Raw genomic sequence first — 14,385 nt, 5'->3', positions numbered from 1 at the left:
GTCCCAACACTCAGGAAAAAAGGGAGGTAGATCCGTGTGAGTTCGAGGCCAACCTGATCTACATAGTGAGTTCTATATCAGCCAAGACACACAGTCTTAAAGATTTTAGTTGTGTGTGTGTATAAATGATGTATATGTGAGCACATATATAGAAACCAGAGAGCAGCTTTTTGAAGTTACCTCTTTGATCACATGTATAGAGGTCAGAGAACAATTTTTTGGAGTAAGTTATCTCCTACCTTTAGACAGGGGATCATTCCCTGATGAAGCAACCCACCAACCTCTTTGATTCCTTTTATGAAATAAGGTCTTGCTATACAGACTAAACTAGATCCTTCTAACTCAGTCTTCTCAGTGATGGGATTACAGGTTTGTACCAACATGCCTAAGTAGGTTTTGATCTGAATGGCTCTGTGGACACCTAAAATATGTTCCTGCCCTGACTTCCTTCAATGGTAAACAATGATGTAAAAGTGTAAGCCAAACAAACCCTTTCCTCCCCAGCTTACTTTTGGTCACGGTGTTTCATGATAGCAATAGTAACCCTTACTAAGACAAGGTGGTAGGATTCTTGGAATTGGAGATAGTTGCAAGGTACAGTATGAATGCTGGGAACTGAACCATGGTCCTCTGGAAGAGCAGTGAGTGCTCTTAACCACTGAGCCATCTCTTCAGCCTTCAACTATTGTATTGAAGCTTTAGCTTGTCTCTCAACTTGAATAGTTTTATAAGACACAAAGAAAAATAAAACAGAGCACTGTTTTAATAATAACTAGTGGGGCTGGTGAGATGGCTCAGTGGTTAAGAGCACTGACTGCTATTCCCAAGGTCCTGAGTTCAAATCCCAGCAACCACATGGTGGCTCACAACCACCCATAATGAGATCTGACACCCTCTTCTGGTGTGTCTGAAGACAGCTACAGTGTACTTATTTATAATAATAAATGAGTTAAAAAAAAAAAAACAATGACTAGCAAGCTTCCTTGTTGGCATTACTAGCTAACATCAAGCTATTAAAATATTCCTTGCAGCAGGAATAATTATACTTATTTATCAGGACTGAATGACTGAAAAAAAAGTACAGTTATCCCATGTTATAACTTTTTACTTTGACTTATAATTCCCTGAGAAGCTATGAGGATAGTTGTTTTCTGTGTTCTCTCATTGACTAAAAGAAAAAAAAATCAAACACAGTTTAAGGCAAGTACACATAGTCCTAATTTGAAAATGTAAAGCTTAGAGAACAGGAAGCTAGCTTGCAACACTCAGGCATGGGATCCTGGAGATAATCTGGAGAAATGTGGATAGGAATTATTAGAAGAGGATGGTAACAGCCAAACACTTCTAGATTTGATAGCAATGTGAAACAGAGAGCTTTACAAAGCAGGGGAGAAAATTCAGGGTTTGTCCCAGAAAAGCTGACTCAGTGTGGGGGTGTTGCAAAGTTACCAGAAAGGAGTCAACTCTAGACACCAATAGGGAGTTACAACTGAAGATACATAAGCTTGCAGACTGGAGAGAAGGCTCCGCATCTAAGAGCATGCCCTGCTCTTCCAGGGGATCCATGGTCAGCTCCCAGTACCCACACTGGGTGGCTTAAGCCACCTGTAACTCCAGCCCCAGGTGTTTTGGTATTATTTTGTGTATATAAGTGTTTTGACTTGTATGTGTATTTGTATACCCTATGCATGTCTGAGCCAACACTCCAGTGTCAATATTTGTTTTTATTTTTAATTATGTGTGCATATGTATGCAAATGCCTGGGAAGGCCAGAAGCATGGAATCTCCCTGGCACTGAAATTACAGCTGCTTGTGAGCCACTGCATGTGGACTTGAACTCAGATCTTCTGCAAAAGCAGTCTGTGCTCTTAACCACTGAGTCATTTTCCAACTCTAAATATGTTTTATTGATAGTATAGTTAGATCAGAGTCCTTTCAAGGATTTTGGTGGCATGGATAAGCTCTGTAGGCCTGGAACATACTGTATTAATAGTTGTATGGAATGAGTTCTCACCTGTGAACCATCGTATTAGGTTTCAGAATAGAGAAAGAGGTGCAATCAATAAGATTAGAATTTCTTTTTCTCTAAAGTTAAACATTATCTCTGTCTCTCCCTCTCCCATCCTTTCTCTTTTTCTACCCCCTCCCTGTTTCCTGTTCCCTTCTCCCTGGCACAGGAAGAGATAAGAGGACAACGTATGATAGAACTAAGAGGTCGTCAGGTCTGGTAGCAGGTGACTTCACCTTTAGAGCCATCTTGTTGCTCCCTACATTTCCTTTTCTATGTAATATTTTGCTTAAAAAACAAATAAAAAACTACATTGTCTTCTTGATGAATAACATATTCATGAACATCAAACACATCAAACATCCAAAATCATAAGGTATTAAATGGATAGGCACCTCCTCCTTCTTATTCTTACAGTGTTCATTGTTCCTAATCAATAACACTGGTTGGTATTTTTTGTTATTGTTTGCTTTTAAATTGTTCCAAAGGCTATTTAAAACGAACATAACAGAACATGGTGGCATAGTCCTTTAATTCAATTTTTTAATTCCAATAATTTGGATGTAGGGACAGGTAGGCGGATCTCTGTGAGTTTCAGGCAGCCAAGGCTACATAGTAAGACACTGTCCCAACCCCCCCCCCCTCCAAATAATACGCAGGGCGGCAGTGGTGGTCCTCCCAGCATTCGGGAGGCAGAGGTTGGCAGATCTCCAATTTCGAAGCCAGCCTGGTTTACAGAGTGAGTTTCAGAACAAACAGGGCTACAAAGAAGAGCCCTGTCTTGAAAAAGAAAAACAAACATACGTCCGCTCCAATTCCTTAAAGGTAGCGGCACAAATGTGGACTGAAAACCGGAAGCGCCTTTGGGTAGGGGAAGATGACCCGGAAGTGCTGAGCACTGAGCGGTCTTCGCTGAGGTAACTCAGGCTCTGCGTTGAGCGCTGTTTGAGGTCGCTCTAATATTTTCACCCAGTGTTCTTACCAAGGTCGCCCTGGACCTCAGGTGTCCCACCAAATCCTCGTGCTGATTTCCCCAGGCCTGGTCACCCTCAAGTCTCCTTCGGGTGTGTCTAGACTTCCACCACGGGCGCCACCCATCAGGTCTGCTGGTTGGTAATACGATGCTTGCGTTTTCTTTTCTTTTTTTTTTTTTTTTTTTTTTGGTTTTTCGAGACAGGGTTTCTCTGTATAGCCCTGGCTGTCCTGGAACTCACTTTGTAGACCAGGCTGGCCTCGAACTCAGAAATCCGCCTGCCTCTGCCTCCCGAGTGCTGGGATTAAAGGCGTGCACCTCCACTCCTGGCGCTTGCGTTTTCTTAATTGGGTTGTGTGCTTTAGGGTGTTTGCTTTTGTTTGACCCACATTTACGTTATGAATACAGCGTTATAATGTTGGACACCCTTGTCAAAAGTTTTAACGGAGTCGACTGCTCAGAGACAGGGTTTCTCTGTTGTAGGCCTGGCTGTCCTGGAACTCACTCTGTAGACCAGGCTGGCTTCGAACTCAGAAATCCTCCTGCCTCTGCCTCCCAAGTGCTGGGATTAAAGGAGTGCGCCACCACTGCCTGACATTTTGTCACATTTTAAAAATTTAGTGAATTGGTGGGTATTACTTTACAGAACAGTTCAAGTATAGGGAAAAAATATAACTTCAAATCATGGAAGTATGTAAATATTCAAAGAAATTTTTAGATTTTCCGTATTTCTTCTGGTAATTTTATTCTGTCAGATTTTGAGTTTTGTATGTAGTGCAGGAGGACGTCCAAATCTTTTTTCCTCCTGCCTGAGCCTCAGAATGCAGGAATTTGACAGTATTATTTATTCTTCATGTGTGCTTTTTACAGATAGATTTAAATGGAAATTTGCTGGGAATAAAATTTCTGTCTTCAGCCAAGCAGTGGTGGCAAACATCTTTAATCCCAGCACTCGGGAGGCAGAGGCAGGTGGATGAATGTTCGAGGCCAGCCTGGTTTACAGGGTTAGTTCGAGGACAGGGCTATACAGAGACCCTGTCTTGAAAAACAACAATAAACAAAAATTACATCCCCGCCCAACCAAAAACAAAACAACAACAACAAAAAAACCCACACAACAAAACAAAAAACTGTCTTCTTAATTCCTATGATGCTGAATTGAATTATGGGTTTAAATTCTTCATACATAATTCTGATCTTCTACCTCGTGTAGAATTTTCGAAAAAAGTGAGTGTGAACTGTCAAAGAGTTTATGGGATCCTGTATTTAATTGCTACCTTCTGTTTCAACCATGTGGAGTCCGTTAAGAGTCATTCATTGAGAGAGGAACTGGGCTTCAGTGATATTTGGTCATTTTCTCTTTTGTCTTAGTTGTGACAAATGCCTATGACTATCTTTCTTTTATACCTTAAGGAGAAAAGAAATCAGTAAACACTGTGCGGTAGAACATATTCTCTAATCCGTTTCAGCTCTTCAGCCAGTTTGACTATTGATAATACTCCTTTGGTTTATGGGTTAGTCTGAGGTTGTTAATGTGCTTTGGAAAATCGCTTGTATAACTTGGTGACTTATGAAGTCTGTTTTCATGACTTGAGAGTAGGTTTGGTTGCTGCGTTGGTTTTAGGCCATAGTGCCCACTAGGCGGCAGCACAGTGCTTTCAGCGCAGTGCTTTCAGTTTCTTGAGCTCTGCATGTCATAAGCAGACTGATGCTGTGCTAGTAGTGTTAACCCGACAGTAATGAATATCATATGCTGAATGCTTCTTACCATGCCGGGACCTGACCGAATGATTATGTACATATCTCAATCATAAAAATTCTAGGCTCTAGGACATTGCTTTTTATTCTTCATTTATCACATAAGGAAAAAGATTAAATAACAACAAAGACCATTTATTGGCACGTCATAGCCAATAAGTGACAGAGCCAGAATGAGAACTCATGTGCTTAAACACTACTCATGCTAACCTAACTAAAGCTGTCATGTGTACCCATTCTCTGAAGGCTCACACTTCAGATAAGAAACTTGATTGGTACAAGCATTTAAACTTATTTGTACAAATGTTATTTTGCAGAGTATTTTAAGCAGATTGCAGAAATTCATAGAAGTATATAAATATCCAGTGAAAGTTCTAGATTTTTTCTTGACTCTTCTGGCAATACTCTGTTTTTTTTTTTTTTTTTTTAAACCAAGTGTGCGGTAAGCATTTTTAACATGTCCCAAGACAGTTATGTGTGTTCTAAGAAGCATTAGTCCTGTGAGATGCTTCATAAAAGGTCCTTGGAAGTCACCAAAGGCTTTAAGATATCCTCCAGTAAAGGAACATAATAAACCCAATTTCCTATTAAACTCACAGTGTTCCTAAATTTTGTAGATTACAGCTCATATTAAGAACTATATTTTAGCCGGGCGTTGGTGGCGCACGCCTTTAGTCCCAGCACTTGAGAGGCAGAGGCAGGTGGATTTCTGAGTTCCAGGCCAGCCTGGTCTACAGAGTGAGTTCCAGGACAGCCAGGGCTACACAGAGAAACCCTGTCTCGAAAAACCAAAAAAAAAAAAAAAAAAAAAAAAAAAAAAGAACTATATTTTAGGATTGGGCATGGTGGTGCATGCCTTTAATTCTAGTAGGTGAATTTCTACATAGTGAGTTCCAGGACAATGAGGATATAGAGAGACCCTGTCTCAATGAATGAATGAATGAATGAATGAATACACTTTAGAGTCAGGTTTGATAACACATACCTTCAGTCTCAGCAGTCTAGGCAGGAGGAGCCGGAGTTCAAGGCCAGTTTCTGCTGCATATTGAGGCTATTCTACATTAGACCCTGTGTCAAGAGAGAAAAAAAGAAGAACCATTAGAAGTTGAGGGCTTAGCTCATTGGTAGAAGCTTATATCCTTAGCACTAAAACACCAAAAGGCCTCTTTACGTGCAGGCCATTGTTTCTATTTTATTTTTGTATATACTTTCATTAAAAGAAGACTTATCAAGGCCTATTACATTGATTGATTTTTATTTTTGACATTTATTTTTATATTGTGTGTGTGGGTGTTTTGCTGTATGTATGTATACCAGGTTCATGCAGTACCCATAGAGGCCATCTATGGGGGGTCAGATCCCTTTGGAACTGGAGTTGCAGACTTTGTAAGCTTCCATGAGGGTGCTAGGAATTGAAAACAGGTGCTCCAGACAAGCAGCCAGTGTTTGTAACCACTGAGCCATCTCTTTAGCTGCCTACACTGATTTCTTGACTTAGGAATGGATCATATCCTGCAGTTTTACTGCACTGTATTTTGTGAATTCGTGAATGGAACACATGTTGGAAAATGTATGAAGGACTACAGTTGAAGGAAGTGAATGATGTTTGGTTGATACTTTCTGACAAATTTTCTGTCAGTTCTGGTAACAGATAGGTGAGAACAATGTTACTTAGTGGGAAATTATTCTAGATAATCAACTTAGGCCAATAGTGAGACGAAGAAATTGAACAGTTTTGTAGACTAGAATTCTCACAGTATTGGCTTAGGAACTTGACAGTACCTTTAGTAGCTTAGCTCATATTATTATGGTTCATTTTATCCTCATATGGAGAAAGCTTTCAGCTCCTTCATATCTGTACACATTTCAGATTTTATGTTTATCTTTACATTTCTAAAATTTATGTTAAATCTCTGCCCCTCACAAAACTTACAAGTGCAATTTTTCAAGAATCTCATAATGGTTTTTTATAATTTTTGAAACACAGTAATTTAAATATTTATCAAATATCTACTGTGTTTTCAAGATTTGTTTCCTACTTCTATATAATCAGTGAATAAACCTGGAACTCTCTCTGTAGACCATGCTGGTCCTTGACCTCACAGAAATCTGCCTGTCTCTGCTTCCTGAGTTCTGGGATTAAAGATGTATGTCACCGCAGCCCAGCTTGTTATAATTATATATGTGTGTCTCTATTCCTTTCTTAGAATACCTTGAAAACAGGTAAGTCAGCCTGCTTATCTGTCTGCTTGATTATTTATTTTTAGACTAAGTTTTGCTGGTTAGCTTGGGCTGGCCTCAAATTCTCTCATGCAACTCAGGTTATCCTTGAACTTAAGATTCCCCTGCCTCAGTCTCCTGAGGAGCAGATTATAGACTTTTCCCACTAAATTCAACTTCTATATTTTTTTATATCTGTTTTTAGTTTTAGTATTTTATTTTATGTGTAAGGTTCTTTGCCTGTGTGTGTGTGTGTGTGTGTGTATGTATGTGTATATGTATGTATGCGTACCATGTGTATGCCTGTGCCTTCAGAGGTAAGGTGTTGGAACTCCTGGAACTGGAGATATAGGTGTTTGTGAGCTGCCATGTGGGTGCTGGGAACTGAGCCTGGTTCTTCTGGAAGAGTGCTCTTAAACTCTGAGCCATCTCTGGTCACTGAATGAATTATTTTTTCTTTGTTTCCATTATTTGCTTATATTAATAATTTAGGGTTTAAGATTCTCCTTAGTTCAGGTTTTTGAAGATTAGGTTTAAGATGGGTCATGGTGGGGCATGCTTTTAATCCCAGCGCTCTGAAGGAAGAGGCAGGTGGATCTCTGTGTGTTTGAGGTCAGCCTGGTTCAGGGAGTTCCAGGACAGCAAGGGCTACACAGAGCAAGCCTTTGCTCCCCACCCCCCATGTCAGGTTTATCCTCTTTTGCTGTCATGGCTGGCCTCAAGCTCTCAATCTCCCAGCTTTCTGGGCAGCCTGGCTAGGTTTACACGGAGTTTTATAATCTATTCCTTTTTGCAGTTTCAGTGATCTTGGAATTTTGGAGGTTTTAGCTTATCTACTTTGCTTGCTAAGGAAGGGAAAAGTACACCCCCACCCCTTGCCACAAAGCTCAGCATTCGTTTATATTCCTCTAGACAGTTGTTAGATCTTGCTTCTTTGATTATTCTCCATTTTGTTTTTTAATTGTTTAATGTTTACTGATTCTTTTTAGAAGATGTAAATCGTTGAGTTTCTGCTTTATCCTCTCTCCTCTTGATTGCTTACGGTCTTAAACCTCTCCCTTGTATCTCATTTTTATGTCTTGTTTTATGTCTTATTTTGTAAAATAATTACTAATGGTCTTGAATCTCTAAATAAATGTTAGTTAACAGTATGTTTCTATCCTTCAGACAAATTTGATTCCCTTCTCCTTAATGTCTATATGAAAATCTTTCTACAATAATTATTTCTTGAACTCTTTTGTGGTCTCAAGTCTCTTTTTCCATATCTTAGTAAAATCAGAATGTTGTGACAGTCACCATTTAATCTATTTTGGTGTCCTTTTTATAATTAGTTTTTGCAATACATCAGTATGTTCACAGACACACAATAAAAAAATAAATGTACTGGGCCATCTTCATTTTGCAGATGAGGTGACTGAGGTGGGGAGCATAGGGTCTCTGGATGCTTAGATAGAATGGCCTCCTCTTGTTAACTTGTTTGCCTACTCTGTTTGCCTTGGGTGGGGCTTCCCTCCTCCTCCTCCTCCTCTTCCTCCTCCTCCTCCTCCTCCTCTTCCTCTTCCTCCTCCTCCTCCTCCTCCTCTTCTTCCCCCTCTTCTTTCTCTTCCACCTCCCCCATCTTTGTATTTTTGAGACAGGGTTTCTCTGTGTAGCCTTGACTGTTCTGGAATGAGCTCTGTAGATCAGACTGGCCTCGAATTCACAGAGATCGTCCTTCCTCTTGCCTCTCAAGTTCTGGGATTAAAGGCATGCACCACTACTACCTTTGGTAATTTCTAGGTTCTTTCTACACAGACCTGGCTGTCCTGGAACTCCCAAACTCACAGAGATCCATCTGTCTCTGCCTTCCTCTCAGGTGCTGGGATTAAAGGTTTGTGCCACCAAGCATAGCTCACTCTGTCTTTTATAGAACACCTGGTCTGTTATGTCTTCGCGCACACTGACCTGAACATATCCATTACCGTTTCTAAATTGTAAATACCTTTCTGGTAGAGGTCATCAACTGAAATTTGTGTGACTTGTTTCTAAAAGCAGAAAGATTTAGTGAATTATTCTATCTTCCTCTAATATCTTTATAATGAAGTGTGATTTAAACACACACACACACACACACACACACACACACACACACACACACAAAGCTAGAAGTGTAGATTACTTGTAGAATATCTGCCTAGCATGCATGAGGCCCTAGGTGCAGTCTCTACCTCAGTGGGCACTACTGCTACCACCTGTATCACCAGCAAAACAAAAAACAAAACAAAACAAATGCATGGTAGCATGCAGCTTGTAGTTCTAACTCCTTGACAAGGAGAGACAAGATAGTCACTTGAGCCTAGGACTTCAGGACCAGCCTAGGCAAAACAGCATGTGTCTATCACAAAATAAAGTAAAAAGAAAATAAAATCTCTATGTAGATACTCTTCCATATCCTTTATAGTATAATTGGTTGTCAAGTAACTTTCTTTCCAGGTTTTTGTTTTAAACTTCATACTTTCTTTAAAAAAACAATTATTTGGGAACTGGAGAGATGGCTTAGTGGATATTAGCACTTGTTATTCTTGCAAAAGATCCAGGTCTGGTATTCAAAACAGGTATTTTGTGAACTGCTGTAACTCCAGCTCTAGGGGATCTGATGCCTCTGGCATGATGTATGCATGTGATGTATAAACATGCACACAGCTACTTACACATACACATAAAATAAAAATACATTAAAAATTGTGTTAAAAAAGAAGCCAGGCAGTGGTAGCACACACCTTTAATCTTAAATTCAGTATTGCCTATACTCAGGAGGTATAGGCAATCTAATCTCTGTGATTTTGAGGCTAGGCTGGTCTACAGAGCTACACAGAGAAATCCTGTCTCAAAAACCAGCCAATCAACCAACCAATCAAAACCAAACCAAACAACAACAACAACAAAAACAAAACTTGTCTATTGAAAAACCAGTGCTCTTAGACTCACTCTGGTTGTATATGCTACCTTTCTTTGGCTTATGGCTTCCAAATGTCTTTTATCACCTTTTCCAAAGTGTGATATTATATGTCCTCCAGTGTAATATGCAGCTCATCAATTAGTAATTAAATGCCTGCCTTTTGTAAATTATTATATTTGATGTGAGAATCCAAAAGTGAATAAGATCTGGTTATTGATAAAAATTTAGAAAATAATAGCTAAGACAGTTATTGCAAGCGTAAGACAGAGTGTGGGGAGTGTAATGCAGCCAGCTTTGCAGAGGGCTTCAAGCTCTGCACTTGCAGAGGGGCCTTAGAAATGGAATGTTTATAATCTATTAGATTACAGGACAGATTTAGGATGGGTCCATCGAGTATTGCTGCCATCCACCCAAGATTAGATAATTAGGGTTTATGGGTTTTGGGTTTTGTTTGTTTCAAGGCAGGTTTCTCGTGTAGCCCTGATTGTTCTGGAACCTACTCTGTAGATCAGGCTGGTCTCCAGCTGCCTCCCAAGTGCTGGAATTAAAGCCATGGACCACCATTGCCTGGTAGCCTGTATTTATGTACACATATGTATGTATGATTTTAAGTCACAGATCTTTTTCAGTGTACACATCTCACCAGCTTATGCATGATAAGTGATTAGTTCTGCACCAGATTTCACTTTTTATGGCAAATGGGACCCATATTTGGTAGTTAAGTATTATTTTAACAGTTATTTATAAGGGAGACATATTTATCAGGTGGACTTGACGTTCCTAAGAGTGAAGGGAAGTGTGCTGCAGTCAGCCTAGGGCACATGTAAGAAATCTGGAAGTGATAGTTGTTTAACAAAGAATTTTTAGGAAAAATATTTTAGTGATTGAAAATTCAAGTTGTGTCTTGTATTTATGAAGAAATTGTTGGCAATTTTATTTTTATTCTTTGAGAATTTTAGTTAATGTCAAAGCCTAGTGATTGTTATTATGTGAAAAGATAGTGTGAAATTGATGCCGTTATAGTATAACAATAAGGATGTGACTCACGTGTTTTATGTACACACGCTTTCAACTGTAGTGACAAATGGCTTCATGCTGTGTGATTAAATGCATATTAGCGTTTGCCCCAGGCATTTGATTATTACCATCTTTACTTCATTACATTTCCACACTGTATGGCCATATAATTTATAAGATAATACACACATCACTTTGTTGCTGATAGGAATTATTCTGTTTTATGGATGGTGTCCTTTAATTTTGCCTTTCATGGATTATAAAATTGGTTAATATCTGCTGAAGTGAATCACTGGAGAAGCAAATAAAGATGTTGGCCTCAGGTCACAGTGTCATTTGTGATACTGGCAAAATCTTAGAGGCTCATTTATCCCTGTACATGATTGATAACAGCATGGGTTAAATGGAGAAAGCTTTGCTTCCATTAAAGGATCATCATGAATGAAGACCTCCCACTTAAAAGTCAGGCATGATGAGAAGACAAGAGACTATCTACAGGTCAAATTAAATAACTTAAATAATTTAAGTGAATGACAGTGTAATTTGTCCATTTTGTGTTATTACTCTGACCCCTATCAGGATTCTAGGCTAACTTACTTTTCATTGTAGAGTATTTAAGATGTAATTTTTAATAAATACCTTCAAAGATAGAAAAGCCTTTATAGCTCTTAAATTGCAACAAAATACAGATTTATATTGTGAGCTTTTGAAAAGCTACTTAAAAAACTCACAATGTTCATGATATATAAGATCAGTAAAATGGTGAAGATAAAAGTAGTGTCACTGAACTCTTACGTGCTAGCGTCCGTGTGTCTGTCTGAATGTGTACTGCACTTTACCCTCTCCTTCACTTGAGAATAATGGAGAATTCCCTAGAGAAGATGAAAATCTTGGAGAAAACATGTCTACATATTAACATGTTTTGTTACTGTGGAGGGAGAAATCACCAGTGAATTCTAGTTTTGTTACCTGATGAGCCAGTAGTGAAACCTGTTGATTAGTCTTCCCTCAGTGTTTCACGATGTTTTTACAGTGTGCTTCCGCAAAAAAGAAACAAAGCTTTATTAAGATTAATCTTTCATGTTGTATAGTTCATTGGAAGTGTGCAGTTCAATTATTTCTAGTGTATTCCCAGTTGTGTAACTATCACCACAATCAGTTGTAGAACATTTCCTTCAAAGAAACCCCACACCCATTGCTAGGCAGTCCCAATCCCCTATGATCCCACCTTACCTCCAGCACCCACTGATGTATGTTGTGTGTCTGTGGGCGCCTATTGTGGACATTTCATATATATGGAACAAAGTGTGTCTTTGGAATGCACTACTGAGTTTCTGCTTACCTCACCTTCACGTGGTGCTGATAGACCAGAGGTAGGGCTGCTGCTGTGTTTACCGTCACGTCGTCTGTTCCTCATCCCTACAAAACATTTCAACCTTTCATCTCAGAGTGGTTTCACTCTGTTGAAATTCTTTTGCGAGGTGAAGTTCTGTCAAATGTTTTCTCTCCTTTTCTCTGAAAAAAGGTGCATTTTTCCTTATGAAAATGTCTTATTTAGCCAGATATGGCAGTGATAGTGCACGCCTTTAATCCCAGCACTTGAGAGGCAGAGGCAGGTATATCTCCATGAATTCCAGTCCAGCTGGAGCCACATAGTGAGACCTTGGTTTTTTTCTTTTTTAAAAAGGTCTTTTAAATTTTTTTCTTTTTTCATTCATTTAAAACTATTTTATTTTGTGTGTAGTACTTTGAGTTTATGTTTAGTCTGTGCATAGTCAGTGTGCCCGGTGCTCAGAGGTCAGAAGAATGCTAGATCCCCTGGAACTGGAGTTGCAGATGGCTGTGAGCCACCATGTGGGTGCTGGGAACTGAACCTGGGTCCTCTGCAAGTCAGCAGGTGCTCTAACGTCTGAACCTTCTCATTAGCCTCTCTTTTTAAATTCTTTTTTTTTCCTTTTTTCTTCTCTCATACAATACATCCCAACCACAGCCTTCCTTTTGTTCCCTCCTCCTAATCCCTCCTCACCTCCCCACTCCCTCAAATTCACTCCTCTTCTGTTTCCCTTCAGAAAAGGGAAGACCTCCCAGGAGCATAAAATGAACATGGCATAACAAGTTACAATAAGACTAGGCCACAGATCCTCATGACAAGGCTGGATGAGGGAGCCCACTAGGAGGAAAAGGTTCCTACGAGCAGGCAAAAGAATCATAGAGAACCCTACTCTCACCGTTAGGAGTACAGTAGAGACCCAACTTAACAACTAGCTCATCCTAGTGCAGACTCATGCTGGTTCTGCCGTTGCCACTTCAGTCTTTGAGAGCCCCGTGGGTCCTGCTTGGTTGATGCTGTGGGTTGTATTCTGGTTCTCTTCAACTCCTCAGGCTCCTACAATCCTTTCTTCCCACTTCTGCAGGGTTCCCAGAGCCCCACCTGATGTTTAGCTGTTGATCTCTGCATCTGCTCCCATCAGCTGCTGGAGGAAGCCTCTCTGATTATGATTGGGCTAGGCACCGAGCTATGAGTATAGTAGAATATCATTAGGAACCATTTCATTGACTTTTTTTTTTTTTTAAATCAGTAATTTTGGTTCTACCCCAGGTCTCTGAGGCATCCAGCTTCCCGGTCATGGCCATCCAGGCAGTGTTGGGCTTGGGCTCCCTTGTGGTTTGGGTCTCCTTAGACCAGTCATCAGTCGGCCACTCCCACAAGCTCTGAGCCACCATTGCCCCAGTGCATCTTGCAGGCAGGACAGGTTGTGGGCTGAAGGTTTTGAGGCTGGATTGGTGTCTCAGTCCCACCATTAGAAGCCTGGCCTGGTTACAGAAGACAGCCGTTGCCACAGCACTAGGTTTTAATATCACCCACAGTCTCTCCCTAAAATCTATTTCCCCTTCCCAGGAAGATCCATGAGTCTCTCCGTAGACCTCTCCTCTTTATCTATCCTCTCTGGTCGGGCAGTGGTGGCGCATGCCTTTATCCCAGCACTTGGGAGGCAGAGGCAAGTGGATTTTTGAGTTTGAGGCCAGCCTGGTCTACAAAGTGAGTTCCAGGACAGCTAGGGCTATACAGAGAAAGCCTGTCTCGAAAAACAAACAAACAAACTCTATCCTCTCTGGGTCTGTGGATTGTAGTCTGATTATTTTTTACTTAACAGATAATATCCACTTATAAGTGAGTACATATCTTATTCTTTTCCTGAAACAAACTTGTAACTCTGTGAAATTCACCCTTTAAAAACATACAACTCATTAGTTTTGTAGTAAATTCTGAAAGTTGTGAAACTACCACCCACTACTATCAAATTCCAGAGCATTCTATCATCCCAAAAAAGAAACTGTGTTCCTATTCCTGCCTCTCCTCTGCCCTAGGTTTGCCAATTCCAGATGCTTCATGTAAACAGAATCAAATGACACATGTCCTTTTGTGTTTACTTTCTTTTATTCAGCAAAATGTTGTTGAGGCTCATCCAT

General features: G+C 40.0%; 1 protein-coding gene across 1 annotated transcript in view; it reads left to right on the top strand.

The window, feature by feature from the left end:
* The first annotated feature begins 2,937 nt into the window (after nt 1–2,937).
* Ccdc73 (coiled-coil domain containing 73) overlaps nt 2,938–14,385 on the top strand; it is a 111,697-nt gene continuing 100,249 nt past the window's right edge. Inside the window, exon 1 of the mRNA XM_085834605.1 lies at nt 2,938–3,109. The gene's annotated coding sequence lies outside the window, so the exon portion shown is untranslated. The remainder of the gene's footprint in view (nt 3,110–14,385) is intronic.

The sequence above is a fragment of the Mus caroli genome, unplaced genomic scaffold (genome assembly GCF_978045245.1).
Source record: "Mus caroli unplaced genomic scaffold, Mus_caroli_1 scaffold_2, whole genome shotgun sequence".
In the NCBI taxonomy this organism is placed as follows: domain Eukaryota; kingdom Metazoa; phylum Chordata; class Mammalia; order Rodentia; family Muridae; genus Mus; species Mus caroli.
This window is presented reverse-complemented; position numbering and strand designations above follow the sequence as displayed.